The sequence below is a fragment of the Bidens hawaiensis genome, unplaced genomic scaffold (genome assembly GCF_021521415.1).
Source record: "Bidens hawaiensis isolate Kalapana, Puna unplaced genomic scaffold, B.hawaiensis_p1.1 tig00067408_1, whole genome shotgun sequence".
Taxonomy (NCBI): Eukaryota; Viridiplantae; Streptophyta; class Magnoliopsida; order Asterales; family Asteraceae; genus Bidens; species Bidens hawaiensis.
The window spans coordinates 38,819-53,780 of record NW_027501951.1 but is presented as its reverse complement, the minus strand read 5'-3'; the positions used below and the strand labels follow the sequence as shown (position 1 = coordinate 53,780).

The 14,962-nt window shown below is 33.5% G+C and overlaps 1 long non-coding RNA gene and 1 pseudogene across 1 annotated transcript; both read right to left on the bottom strand.

Moving 5' to 3' along the window:
• Window positions 1-7,558: 7,558 nt before the first annotated feature.
• On the bottom strand, window positions 7,559-8,005 carry LOC143604957 (large ribosomal subunit protein uL3m pseudogene; annotated as a pseudogene).
• A 523-nt stretch (window positions 8,006-8,528) lies between these two features.
• On the bottom strand, window positions 8,529-9,475 carry LOC143604956 (uncharacterized). The gene is made up of 3 exons (XR_013148400.1): window positions 9,451-9,475; window positions 9,357-9,416; window positions 8,529-8,662 (listed from the first exon to the last, which is right to left on the bottom strand). It is a non-coding gene; the product is annotated as an uncharacterized LOC143604956 (long non-coding RNA).
• Window positions 9,476-14,962: the final 5,487 nt, after the last annotated feature.

Below are 14,962 nucleotides of genomic sequence, written 5' to 3'. Positions count from 1 at the left end.
TCGTGTGATCCGTCCGGGGAACCTACAGGACATGTTCATCTCCAAAGGCTCTATCTTGACCATTTCAACAGTTTTTTCTGATTTTTATGGACTACAACAGTGGCTAGTCCTTGTTGACCATTGTCCTGCAATACACACAACCTTTATGATACAGTATACATCAAATCTCTAAGAAAAAAAAAAGAAACAAAACAGTATCACACATAAGAACTGAAGTTGGGCCAAGTGTTAAATGTAATCTTTCATTTTCATGCATGTATGCCAAACCACATAAAATTTGGTACTTTATTGACCGAACCGATTTGTAGCCAATTTGGTTTTTACCAAATATGATCAAACAGATTTGGTTTATAACCTGAACCAACTTGAGCGCAAAAACCAATTATAATATCCTATTTTAGCTTTTGATTTCTCCATTTTGTTTTAGCTTTCTGTTTGACTTTCAAAAGTCAAAGCTGAGCATTTTTTAAGTATAATCGCAAGCCAATTATTTTATTTGACTACTGACAAAAATTACCACCCATTGATTATTAAATTAATTTGCTCATTTAAAACCAATGATCCATTCATTATTTATCCGTCTCACTGGCCGACCTTGACCCCTCTTATTTTGAGGTCATATAGTCCATTCATTATTATCCTGCACAAGTAACGTAATTATGATCTAGAAGTTTTATATACCTTCAAATTAGCACCTGCGTAGAACATTGTCGAGGTCGAGCCGCGTATCATTAGCATATTTGCAGTCGCATCTGTGCTAATAAGATCAAGGCTAGCATGTCTTTTTTGACTTGTGATAGGATCTTGAACAATCAATCTTCTATCTTGAGATGCTCCAACTAAACGACTTTTTTTAACCACTCCATCCTAGTTAATACACATGAATATAATTTTGATATTAAGATTAGCATATTCAAATGTATAATCCAGTGAATACACTTAAATTTTTTATGTTAAGATTAGCATACTAATTGTAGGGGTGTAAATAATCCAAGCCACTCTTGAGCTACTCGAGTTCCGCTCGCAAAAAGTTCGAATTGAGCTGAGATTAACTGAGGTCGAGGTTGAGCCTAAAATAAGCATGTGTAATAAATGAGCCCGAGTTTATCAAGCTCGATCCAGCTCGTGAGCCTAAATGAACCTTATATTTATATATTTTTTTACTTGAATTATTTAGTATATCTATTTAATCTTTGTTAATTTGACCCGAACATAACCCCAACCGATTTAATTAGTCAAACAAAATATAAAGAAATGTTAATAAAATAACATAATATAATTCTTTTGTAAGCACGTTATGTAAAACATATTTTAGTTACCTAAAGCTGTTGCAGCACATGATCATTTTGCATGTTCAATGTCCTATGCGTCTATAGTTTCGCCCCATGCACATATTTCACCAATAACAAACTTTTGTTGATCGGGTTGTCATATTTTCAAATGGTTCATGCAAATATGTGAATCCTCTTGCAGCATCAAGGGCAATCTTCATTCTTTTGTCCTAATTCAATGGACAGTTAACCCCTAACAAAACAAAAAAAACAATAATACCCTTTACATAAAGTATTGCACAAACTCACAAGGTATTATGCTAAGAACATATTAAAAATGAACTTGAACAATTTCATTATGTACCCAGATCTCATTACTTTGTTTGTGCCTTTAAACAACAGAGTATAAAAATCCTAATTCTCTTTAAAATTTAAAGTAAATGATAGAGGGCACAATATTCCTGAAAGAATTTTTTTGATCCATCTTCAAAGGTATCAACTTTTTGTAACAAATGTTTACCGGCTTTTCCACAGTGGACGATGGCAAGAACTGTAACATCCCAAAATTCTAGAATAATATCTTATATATATTAATTAATTATGATGGAAGAGTTTACTTGAGTTAGTGGAAAAATAATAAAATAATAAAGATGGAAGGATAAGTAGGCTAATTAATGAAAATAAATATGGACCAAAAATGAAAGATGTGCCTTAGGTTCATGGGCTTAAGGGAGTATAATACCCCTTAGACCCTAATCCTTTCCATTTTCATCCATTTCTACACCATAACCTACACCTTCAAAAACACACACTTAAGCCAAACACCCTCTACACTAATCCTTTCAACGATCCAAAACCAACCGAATGTAAGAAATGATTTACCTCAGCTGCACCAATATACTACAACCCAACACCACAGCCCTGGGATGCCGTATGAGTCGTTTGGATCTAGATCTAGTTTTGATCGGCCGTTTAATCAACCAAAAACGAGCTTAAGGACCACCTTAGCTCAGATCTGAACACCCCGAAGCTACCTAGACTATAAACGATCAAACCCCGATCAACCATGGTGGTTAACAGTGGCTGACGGCGCCGGAATCGAAGAAAAACCCCAAAAACGTGTATTCAAGAGCTGAACAGCACATAAGGTTAGACAGCGTGTATGTATCTGAAACGTATAAGTGTGAGCCGCATATATGAGTGTATGATGTATATGTATATGCGTATAAGTATGACTTATATGCCTGATATAACTTATACGTTGGGATAGACTTATACGCTAAGGACGACTTATACGTGGAGAAGACTTATGCGCTGGAACAGCTTATACACCTAGAATAGCTTACACGTTTATAGGATTTATACGCCACAAATAAACTTATACGGACTCTGTATGATTTTATGAAATAAACTAAAGATAAACAAAGTATGCATACGTAAACGACAGATATGGACTTATATGATATAAGGACTAAAAATAAGCAATTAATTAATAATGAAAGGTAACGTTCAAAACGATGATTTGATTTGATTAAAAAATAAAATTTCAATTTTCTGATGACGTTTTAGGTAAAGACTTATTAATGAAAATAAAATTTTTTCAAGCTGACTTGGCAGCTTAACCTCAGCCAGGGCTCTGCCCCTTGGACCCCGCTAGGGGCTGCCGCGCCTAGAACCCCACCGCCAGGGGCGCTGCCCTCGGACCCCATAGCTAAGGGTTACAATAACCTAGAAGTATGGTATAGCTAGAAGTAGTTAATTGATACTAAGATTAATACACAGTTAGCCGTGCACAGCTCAAGAAGGGCATAACAGTAAATTCATAGAGGAACCATTTACAGGTGAGTTTCTAGTCTCATTTCCTTGTTATGTTTTTGGGGTTGTGCGCATACTCAATGTGATAGTTAATACACTTACCTTAAACATTTCCTTGTTATGTTTTTGGGGTTGTGCGCATACTCAATGTGATAGTTAATACACTTACCTTAAATGGTAAGTGTGTGCCATGTATGAATGAAGTTATGAATGAATGCTTGTCGGTGAGTGAACGATCTTTGGATATTGCACGTATCGTCAGGGAAGATGACCGTTATAAGATGAGATTGTTTTATAAATGATGCATGAATGATATATGTATATTATAGAGTATGTATGGAAGTTATAAATAAATGTATAGTAAGGTTATAGGAAGAAAAGGACCGAGCCCTAACAATAGTCGAGGAAGTAGGGACCGGACCCTAATAATATCTGAGGAAGTAGGGACCGAACCCTAATAATATCCGAGGAAGAAAAGGGACCGAGCCCTAATAATACTTGAGGAACTAGACGTAATGCTCTTTATAACGTATGAATATGTAGAGTAAAATTAAATATAAAAGTATGAAAGGAAGAAAGAAAGAATAAAAGAAACAAAAGAAAGTATATACTTATGTATGTACGAAAGAAAGATAAGAAGGTTAAGTAACTAACATGTATCTACGGATATGTACGAGTAAGTATTGTGTATCTACGGATATGTATATATATAAGTATCTGGATGTATTGTATGATACCTGCATTACCTAGAACTAACTTAGCGTAACTGACTTTTAGTATGCACGCAGGTGAATAGATTAAAGCAATTGGTTTGAAGGAGACACATGGCATGAACTGAAGCGGCTGTCTGAAGAGGAACTGTCATGATGTTTATTTATGATGTTTTACATTATGTTTTAAAGACAAGATACGAATGTTTTGTAATGAATGGTTAACATATTTCATTTACGCGAAAGTTTAAATTAACTCTGATATTTAGAACTATGTTGATGAGTAAATCCACCATCCAATGTAGGGCACCAGGACCGGGGCCTTACAAGAACATTTGAAAAACAAACAAAAATAAGATAAACACAGCCATTGCACAAAACAATAGTTCAATAGTTTTGTGTCCATTACACATAAAATATACAATTGATAGTTAATATAATAACAAAATCAAACCTGAAGACTGGTATCATTTTCTCGACATATGAATAAAGTACAGCTCTCTCTCTCTCTCTCTCTCCTGAAACAAAAAAATAAACAAAAACAAAAACCAATTTGAAAAACAAATTATCAGCAGTTGATCGTTTTCACAATTAAGAGATGGATAAGGGATAAAAATTGGAGCTTCTTTTTCTCTTGTAACCATCATTCCCCAGATCTTGAACTGGTTGCGAATATACAATCGAATAGAGAAAGAAATTGTACTTATGTGATTTAGCTCATAGCCTGATGGAAGTCGCCTGACCAGTTGCCACAACATCAGGGTGCATGAAAATGAAATGAATTTGTTGTAGGTGTAAGGGGATCAGAAGACGCTGGAGAAGTAACAGATCTAGGGCGTTTTTGGAAGATAGGAATTCAAAAACTGAAGAGAGAAAAGGCGGTGCTTGGTATTTTAGGGTGTGAATTTTGAATAACCAGCAGGATGTACGATTTTGTGAAAATGGCGATAGAAAGCTGTACAATATGCAATGTGATTTGTAAAACTCTTAGGGGGTGTTTGGTAGAGAGATTTGAGGGTGGAGAATTAGGTTTCTCTTGTTTGGGAGAATTAGGCGGAGAATTGGGCGGAGAATTGGTTTTCTCTGAGAATTGGGTGTAGGCAAAAAGTAGAGAAATCCAATTCTCTCCATTTGGAAGAGAAATGGAATTCTCTCTGCTTCTAAATCGCGTCTCTGCTCTACTCCGTTCGCGTATGATGATGATGATGCTCCGACCGGCGATGGTGATGATGATGCCAACGTCCGGCACGGCGGCCGACGCCGCAGCCACGTCCGTTCGCGTCTCTGAGCCAAAACGAAACCCTAAATCGCGAGGCGGTGTTGCGAGGCGGAACCCTAAATCGCGGTGTTGATGTTGCGCGGCGATGATGATGACGCTCTACTCCGTTCGCGGTGTTGCGACGCGTCTCTGAGCCACCATTTCTCCACCATGATGATGCCGAGGCGGAACCCTAATCACGTCTCTGCTCCCGTTTCTCCACCCATTTCTCTATTGTACCAAACAAAGGAAATGATTGTCAATTCTCCACCCATTTCTATTTCTCTCCAATTCCATTTCTCTCCCATTTCTATTTCCATTTCTTCCCATTCTTTTTCTCTGTACCAAACACCCCCTTAATTTTAAGATTTTTTGTGACATTACTTTCTTTCTCTTCTTATATGTATTATAATATAGTGTGTGTGTGTATATATATATATATATATATTTATATATATAGAGTAAGGATCCTAAGAGAACCATTTGTAAATTGAGAACTTTAAGAACTATTTTGGACCACTAAAAACACCTTTAAAAAAAATATTTAAAAAATCATAAAACAAAAAATAACAAAAATTTTTAAAAGTAAAAAACACCAAAATTCTTATATTTCATTCCGGTTTCATTAAAAAATAAAAAATAAATAAGAAAATTAAAAAAACGTCGTATTATACACATACGTATAATTTTATTTAATCTTTAGTTACGTAATATACACATATGTACAGTATCATATATTTTAAATTATACATATGCGTATATAATTTGGCTAAATCGAGTTTTTTTTTTAATGAAACCGAGATGTTAAAATAAGAATTTTGGTATTTTTACTTTTTTCAATTTTGTGTTTTTTTTATTTTATGATTTTTTTTTATTTTTGGATTTTTTGTGGTCCAAAATGGTTCTCATAGTTCTCAATTTCAAAAAAATTTATCTCATGATCCTGATCCTATATATATATATGTGTGTGTGTGTGTGTGTGTTATAATAAGAAAATAGAATTTTCCTAAAAAGTGTAGGAAGTGTGTTTTCATAATTAAATCTAATAAAACACACCGCACAATAAACACACTTTCCATATTCACTGTCAGATCAACATATCAAACGCACCAGATGACTTCTTACACTTCTTAGACATATATATATACATATAGGATGGATCTTGCGAGAAGTGATATTACAGCGAGAAGTGAAGGTGTAACTCTATTAATCATATATATATATATACTAGTATGTGTGCCCGCGCGTTGTGGCGGGGACGCAATAGGGATTCAGCGGTTTGTGGCGCGGGGGTGATGCAATGAGAATTCAGTCAGTAACTTTTTAGGCGTTGTGGCGAGGGCCTGGTGGGCATTTGATCGTGATTGATTAGACTCATGAGCCATGTAAGTGAACAAATGATTTATATAGTTGAATAAGAAACGTAACTATTGTGATTAGAATTGGATCTAACGAGTTAACTATGAACAATGCATAACTCTATGACATTATAAAACGGGTGAGATAAATCAGGAGTCGAAATTGACGTTAGATTAAATTTGGTTATGTAAGGCAACCCATTGTTGGTTTTAAACATTTTATTCCATTCCTTCAAACATAGAAATAGTAGTTTAATTGTGCGTATGTGTGTGTGTGTGTAATACGTTAATTCAATCCATTATACACCCTGCGTAGACTATATATGATTTTGTTTATAGCATAACTAAACAAAAAAATGCATACAAGTAATATTAACATGTTATCGTAAATACATGTTTGTGCATTGTGAAATTCACTCGAGCGGAGGTGTAATGTTTGGCTCGTACCAACAACAAAAAAAGCTAGGTTTCCGAACTATAGTGACAACAAAAAGTATCGCATGTGCGCATTTTAGTTCCAATATTCTTCGCTTTAGGCATGCCCGAATCAAATGTAAATGTGATAAACTTTATAGTCCTCAAAATGTTCACTGTATAATAAGACATATTAATGTATAAAATTAGTAATTTTTGTGAGAATTTATTCTCAGTTGAAGTGATATGTATAGGAATATAGTTTTACTTTGTTCAAGCTGAACCAATGCGTAAATGACTCATTTTTGTAGCATTTGTATTATTTTCGGTTGGTAAAAGGTTGGTTCATTATAGTACTGACATTTGATATAGCCAAATTTGTAGTCGCTATGATATACGATACAATAACTAATAACTAAGCCACTAAGGTTTAAAATTATGAATTTTTACTCACTGTGTAATGACGGCATATTTCCTCTATTCGTTTAACAAGATGTGTGACAAACCATTTATACCTTTTTAAAATGAAAAGATTCAATTATTAACACCCAATTATAAAAGAGAAACAAAAATCCCTAGTGACAAAACTTAAAAAATAATTATTAAAAAATGAAGTTGCATAGTTTTAACCAACCACAACAATTCATTTTTATTATCAATTATCAAGATTCAAGAATCATCCAACCAACCAACCTACCTCTAAAATAATAATAATAATAAGATTTGCATTGATCAATCAGTAGCCATACACAGATCTGTCTTTCCAAGATCTGCAACCAGAGGCTTCAAACTGCTTACATCCTCATCTTCTGTTGAAAAGTAGGTTAGGAACAGAAGCGTTGATATATCGGGTTTCTTGTACAATGCATCTTTTAGGAATACGAAATCCCCTTCGTTCCCTCGTACCTATAATAAACCAAGATAACAAGCAAAATGTGAGCATAATAACTTGATAAAATATGTAGACCAAATTAAGAATCATACTTGGCCTCTAACACAAATCGAGTTCCTTGCAGGGTTTATTTTGTATACCCACACATTTTTAACAGTCCTTTGCATCCCTCCCATACGACCGGACATCTCTTTACCTTTGAATGCCTGATTCAGAAAATCAGATCCACCAAAATGAATGTTGTAAGAAAACACAAAGAAATTAACTAACGGGAAATGAGCACACATATTTTTAAACCCCACACTCTTGTTCACATTTACTTTTAATTGGTTTTTAGCTCAGTTATGTTTGCTCGTCTATGTTCAGTGATGTTCGTTCATTCACATTCGTGAGTCGCTCGTTTATATTGTTAACGAACGAACACTTAAAACGTTCATTTTCTTAATGATCGAACACATACAAGTAAACCCGTTCGTTTAATTTGTTCCGTTAAAGTTAAACAAACGAACACAAACATGATTACGTTCATGTTCGTTCATGTTCATTTACAGGCCTGTGTGAAGCATCTGACATGTCTTTTTGATAGTTTGTTTTAAATACATATCACAAAACATATTTGTTTAACTTTGTAAATAAATGAATATTTTTAGGGGATTTTTTTTAACAAAATAACTTCTTGAATATGCGGCATCTAAAGTGGCTGCCGGCATGGCATCAACCAGTGTCACATCAGCGATGTATAAATAAAATAAGTTAAAACGAAGGTTGTTGCCAAAATCACAAAGAAATTGTAAATTGGTGACTATTTTGTGCAGTTTCCCTCAACTGAACTATGTTCAACAATATTCATTTACCTTGCACATTGACTGAATAGTGCAGCTTGTAGTTATTAATGGATGAATCTGGTGCAGCCATATGAAAAACAACTTCAGCCCCTTCACAAGCTGCAATATCAAACAAACACACAAGTCAGTTGATAATATGTAAATAATAAAGTCTTAAGAACTTCACAAATAAATGGTTAAAAGCTCGGTAAATCTCACAACAACTTAATTTAACTAACTGACCTTTGAAAACTTGAGATTTGTCACAGAGACGTACTGAGCATGACCTAACCGTAAGGCTTGACCGAGGTTTTTCTCTTGCCCCATTAAAAGCTGTGCTTGTTACTTCTATTCACAATATCCAAAGCAAATACCTGTAACATAAACAAATCACATCAAAATAGTAAGAGCATTATTTAAAACGGAACCATTTTGGAGGCTATAACAAGTAAAATACATGTTGGGTGACTTTAACTCGCTTGATTTATAGGTAGCTAAAGTTTGATTGAACTAATTAGTTATTGTTTATTTCCTGTTCATCTTTTTATATAAATAACGTCAACTACAACTATTGCAAATGAGAACACTAAAATGTAAAAATCAAATATAAACCAATCAAACTATAACAACATTATTATTTTAAAGGATAAACCCATAACTCCATAAATGGTAAACAAGATATACGGATGAGTTTTGAAGCTGGTCAAGTGAGAAGCAAAAAGGTCCAAAATCATATTTATAAACAATTTAATCACTTGTTTAAGACCAACATCATTCTATTTATAATACATTTATTTAAATTAGAATTATTTACCTAAGTAATTGAGAAACACAGTAAATGAACTTCTTGGCAACCTCGTTCGATCTAGCCAGCCTGCATAAGAAACCCCTAAATTCAATTCCTTTACCTAGGATTATACATCCCCCTTTTCTGGCAAATTCAATGGACTGATTGGAGGCTTGGAGTTGAGGATAGTTTTGATTATAATCGACTGAAGAATCCAATGGATGGTCGCCAGTGAGAGAGAAAACAGTGATTGAATTATGAATAGATGATTGAACGATGGTTTTTAAAGAGTTAAATTGAAACCGATTAGATCACTGATTAAAACATAAAGGATGTTAAAAGGGACAATTAACAACTGCCGGAATATAATTGTAACGGAACGATTGGAGAGATGAGGTGGTCGGCCGATGAGAAGATAATAAATTTTCTGGCGTCTCATGAGAGAGAAACAAGGGAGTTGAAAGGAAGCCTATACGTATCATAATGTAACTAGCAAAAGTGTCCGCGTGTTGCTGCGGGTTCACGCAAATTATCTTCTCGTATTGGTTTGCAGTGTTTGGTGTTGTGTGTAATGGGCTATCCGTGCGAGCGAGCTGCCACTTGTGCATATGGTTTGGTGGATTTTTTGGGAGGGGTTGCGCACAAAAATTTTAACATATCCATACGCATTGGATACATCGTGTTTTGTGAAATATTTTCTAATAAAGTAGGTTTTTATTGGTTTTGTGAATTTTAATCAACATAAAGGATTAAATGTGTGTTAATTGGTGAGTAGTTAGAGTTGAAATTTAATCGGCAGATAAATAAATGCCAAATTAAGACCACTAAGTTGTCGTCAACGAATTGTAAAAAGGGTAAAGTGGTGGGCATACGTGATTTTATTGTCCACATGCATACTGGCATATGCATATTTGTTGGATAAATGGTGTTATGAATTACCAGGTACTTAAGTTATAGAAACAAAACTTTTTATTTGGGGCATCACAAACTGACAAGTAGGAATGTGATGAGAATTAAGAAAACGACATGACATTAACAAACTTCTATAGTGGGAGAGACAAGGGTCTCAACAAAGATTGCACCCTTTTCGCCCGTAAACCAATTAATGTAGTAGGTCTTCCTAACAGTCTGTTGACGATCGCAGTCTCATATAGTTTTGTTGTGCCAACCATAGCAAACAGTTTTTGTTTGTAACGTAATGGGTAATGGGGATCCACGAGTGCAAGGATATAGATGCGATTGCGGGGGTTGTGAACATGGGGTCCACTTATCTCGGAGTACGGACCATAGGTTGTATGATATTTTGTGCCTTCCCAGATACCGAGTATCTGAATGGAGTTGTCAATGTTTCCCAAATGGGCCATAAAAGTTGATTTTGATGGAACATGAGGGAAGACCATCTCTTTAACTTGTTCCATTCTCGTCTGAAACTTAATAATAACATTCATTAACACAGACCAAGCCTCTTAATCGACGAAGTGCAACGCATGTTGACATGGAGTTTCGTTTCCCACAGAAGTCGTTCTTACATGTTCCCTATCTGTGTTGAAGGGCCTTTGTGTCCATGTTGTTGTTTGTGTTAAATAAATGTGTCCTGTAAGGACACCTGTGATACGTTTAATATGCGAAACTCTGTGTCATTTGAAGGGTCATTCTATAATCCCAAAGGGTTTCTGATAGTGTTATAGTGTTATGAAGGCCATGTGATTCATTTGTTGGTAGAAGTTTGTATGCCATGGCTGTGGGGTTCTAGAGAAGCAACTCATTGGTTTGTAGAAACGTATGACATAGCAGGTCATCCAAGTGTGCAAATATATTGGTGGTCATGGTTAGTGGTTGGATGGGAAAGCAAATTATTGATCGAGGGCTATAATAAGTTGTTTGCATCAATCAGATAAGAATACCATTCATTCTTGTGTACCAATGCATTGATTTAATCTCATCATTTAAAACTTTATTATGAATCTAAATGTTGTGTTGTGATGCTTCAAAGTGGCTAAGTTTTTTTCAAATTTCAAACTGATATTTTAGGGTTTTTGATCGGCATAAGAATACGAGTCGATTGATGTAAACCTTACCTCAAAACGGCGATCCAGTGAAAACAAATAGTGTGAAAGTTGAGACCAGTGGCAACTATTTTCAAATTTGGGATTAATATTGACCAACTGTATTAATTTAAGATTATTAATTTCCAAGTTTCCATACTTTTATTATGTTATGTTAATAATTTGGATGGTTGCATGATGGGTTTAAACTAAGTCTGGTAAAACATTCAGGTTGAGTTAGATTGCTTGACTGGTTAAACAAGTTTAGGTTAAAACACATTTTAACAAAATGAATTTGGGTTAAATTGTATCATTTCAAAAAGCTTAAATTGTGTTCATGAAGGTGGTGATTTTATTTATATATATAAAAGCACAACTAAATGCCAATGTAACATTTGTTTTATTTACTTATTTTTGTCATAAAATTTTCTAGATGTTTACATTAGCCCCACCAAAGTTTTATTGTTTTAATTTGTGCTCTCTTCATCATTGTTATATACCATTTAAACTTTTCATGGTTTAATTTAGGTTTATTGGATTTTAATAATCCCTATTGACTGGTATTGGCCGATAATAACCCTTATTTATTTTATCACTACTTACGGTCCCAAATTTTAAAAAGTTGGCCCCCAATGATCCTCCGTTAAAAATGACTTAACGACGTTATACGTTTTCCCGAATTTCAAAATTATTTTTTAGAGCTTTTGATAGAAGGAGGATACGAGTCAATTGATGTAAAATTGATCTCAAAAAGGTGATCCAAAACGACTTGATTTTTGTTAATTCAAAGTTTAAACACCCGAATTAAAACACTGTATCGTCATTTTGGAGGACCCTTTCAAACTAAGTTTTACAACAATTAACCTGTATTATCATTTTGATCGAAAGCCCTAAAACATGAGTTTGGAATTTGAGTATGATGAGTTATTTAATTTAATATGACTTTAAGGCATGAATTTAAATACATACGAAGTTCAGAGTTAAAAATCGTAAACCCTCCATTAAGAGCAAATAGAAAATAAGTGTGAATTATGTATTATCCTATTATCCATTTTTTAAATACTAAAAACATGGCACTTTTTGTATCATATCCTTTGTTTGATCCATATGATCAGAAACTCGTGGTTGTTCGTTAGCTTGTTTAAAGGTGAATCTTGTGGTTGCTCGTTAGCTTGTTTAATAATCTGCATGCGAATAGCTTACAATCATATTATTAGAAGTTAAAAGTGAAGCAAGTCTACCTAAAACATATTGCATATTCATAGCATTTTGTGCAACATTGTTCTTTTGTTTCGATGATTGATATTATAAACTTTGAGCATGTTACCTTGTCATCTACATGTTGCGCAGCATTGTTCGCACATATTTAACTTCAAAGCTCAAATGTTTCAAATACATATAACAGATGTGTATTATGAATTGGTTAGTTAAGACAATACAAACTAAATACCAAGAATTAAGGGTGTGCATGATTTACTTTTATTCATATTTTTGCTAAAATCAAACAAAATATCGATACTTCGGTTTTTGAATTTTTGAAAACCATTCGAGATTGGTTTTCCGATTCAAAAATTTTGGGCCACAAAAAAGAAAGTTGGCTCAAAAATGTAAAGTTGGCCTAGATCATTTTGTTAATTGATAACTAATTGATTATTATACATTAATGCCAAAGTATTCGTGCTACATATTTGTAATATAATTCTTTTAAATTACTTAAAAAAAAATAACAACTAAAAATTGAAATCATCTACTGCCATTAATGGTGACAATTATATAACATTATTGGTACCGCAAATATTTCCTGCAATTTTCTCGAAGAATTTATACAAGCCGTTTATGGTGGCCGGGAAAAACAGTTCATCTTTTGAACCAAATTGAACAGTTGCATTACATCTGTGTACAAATGATTGACCTACAATCACCTGTTTAAGGGAAAAACAAATTTACTGTAAATGTAAAAAAAATGGTGTTTCTCTTGGTAGTGACAAAGTCCAGGTTTGTTGACTTTTTGACAAATAAAATTACAAAACATTAGTTGAAGCATCATTTGGTTATTTTTTATTTTTTGGACAAAAAGTGTCAAATAACCTGTTTTCCAAATTTTTTAATGTTATAATGTTGGGGTAAATGTAATCGGTTTGTTTACGGGTCACGGATCGGCATCCTATCGGGTCACGTAGGTCAGATGGGTCAACCTCATTTCGAGTAATTGGTGGATAAATGTGCTATCACCAATTAAAGGAAAAAAGGTCTTGTCCTAATATGTTACTAAAAACTTATATATATTTAAATAAAACCGTACTCAAATGCTCATGATTTGCTACAAGATTTGTATTTTAAACAAACACGTTGTTTTGTCTAAAATTAAAATGAAATTAAAAATTTTCCCTTTTAAAAGTAAAAAAATGATGAAAAGTAAAATATACTTTGTTAAATCCAAGGTAAACAAAATATACTCAGGATTTGGAAGGAGTAATATACAAACTTTGAAAAGAAAAACTATTCTCTTATATTCAAATCATTGTGTTTTTATTTTATTTGTTTATTACAAAGAAGATGTTTTAATATAACCTTTTAACAATCTTAGAATTTTCAGTAGTGCTCGTGTTTAAAATATATGATAAATAATTAACTAATTACTTTGACCAAATCTTACTTTAGAATTTTATATTTGTCTTACACTGATTTCGTTTATTTTCAAATATTAGTTTTTCAATAAAATTTGATAGTTTCGTATCTAAATTCATGCTCTCCTACATTTTTAGAGTAAATTGAAAATTCCGTACTTATTCATTAAGCAGATTTCAGGCTCTATTCTTTAAGCTAACGTATTTATATTTTATTTTTTAATCGATTTTTATCCTTATGCCCAATACAGATCCATAAATTTGTTCATGAGGGTGCACTGTTTTTATATGCTCCAATTTCATGGAATCGAATATAAAAAAGTTGGGTCGGTTTTGATGGTTCGTTTTGGTAAGGTTCATCACATAATAAAATTGCGAATGCATCCAATTTGATTATGAATTTTTTTAACCGACAAATCCTTCAGAAACCTAAATAACGTTTGAATCTTTTTAAACTTGGACTAAACTAACAAACAGAACCATTATGTTAAAAAAACATCATAGTTTAAACAAAACCTAGTAACTATTAAAACCCACAACTAATTAGAAAAATGTTTCTATTAACTTTGTTACCCTATATATATAGTGGCGTCTTGTGCTTGTATTAGACATACATACATACATACATACATACATACCAATGAATAATAACCTCTCTTAACGGATCGTCAATTGAATTAGGTTTCGGTCATCTCTAATCCCTACCTCATATGTTGGTCAACTTAGACTTCTTCCACACACATGTCCTGTTAAATATTTGATGATATCACATATACCAACTGATGACTCGGAATGAAGTTGACTATCTAACCTTGTGACCCGATAAGATGCCGATCCATGACCCGTAAACAAACCGATTACATTTAACCCAACATTATAACATTAAGAAACTTGGAAAAAAAAACCTGGGAGTTAAGAACGTGGATAGTCACCATAATAATAATAGCATATTTAAATCATA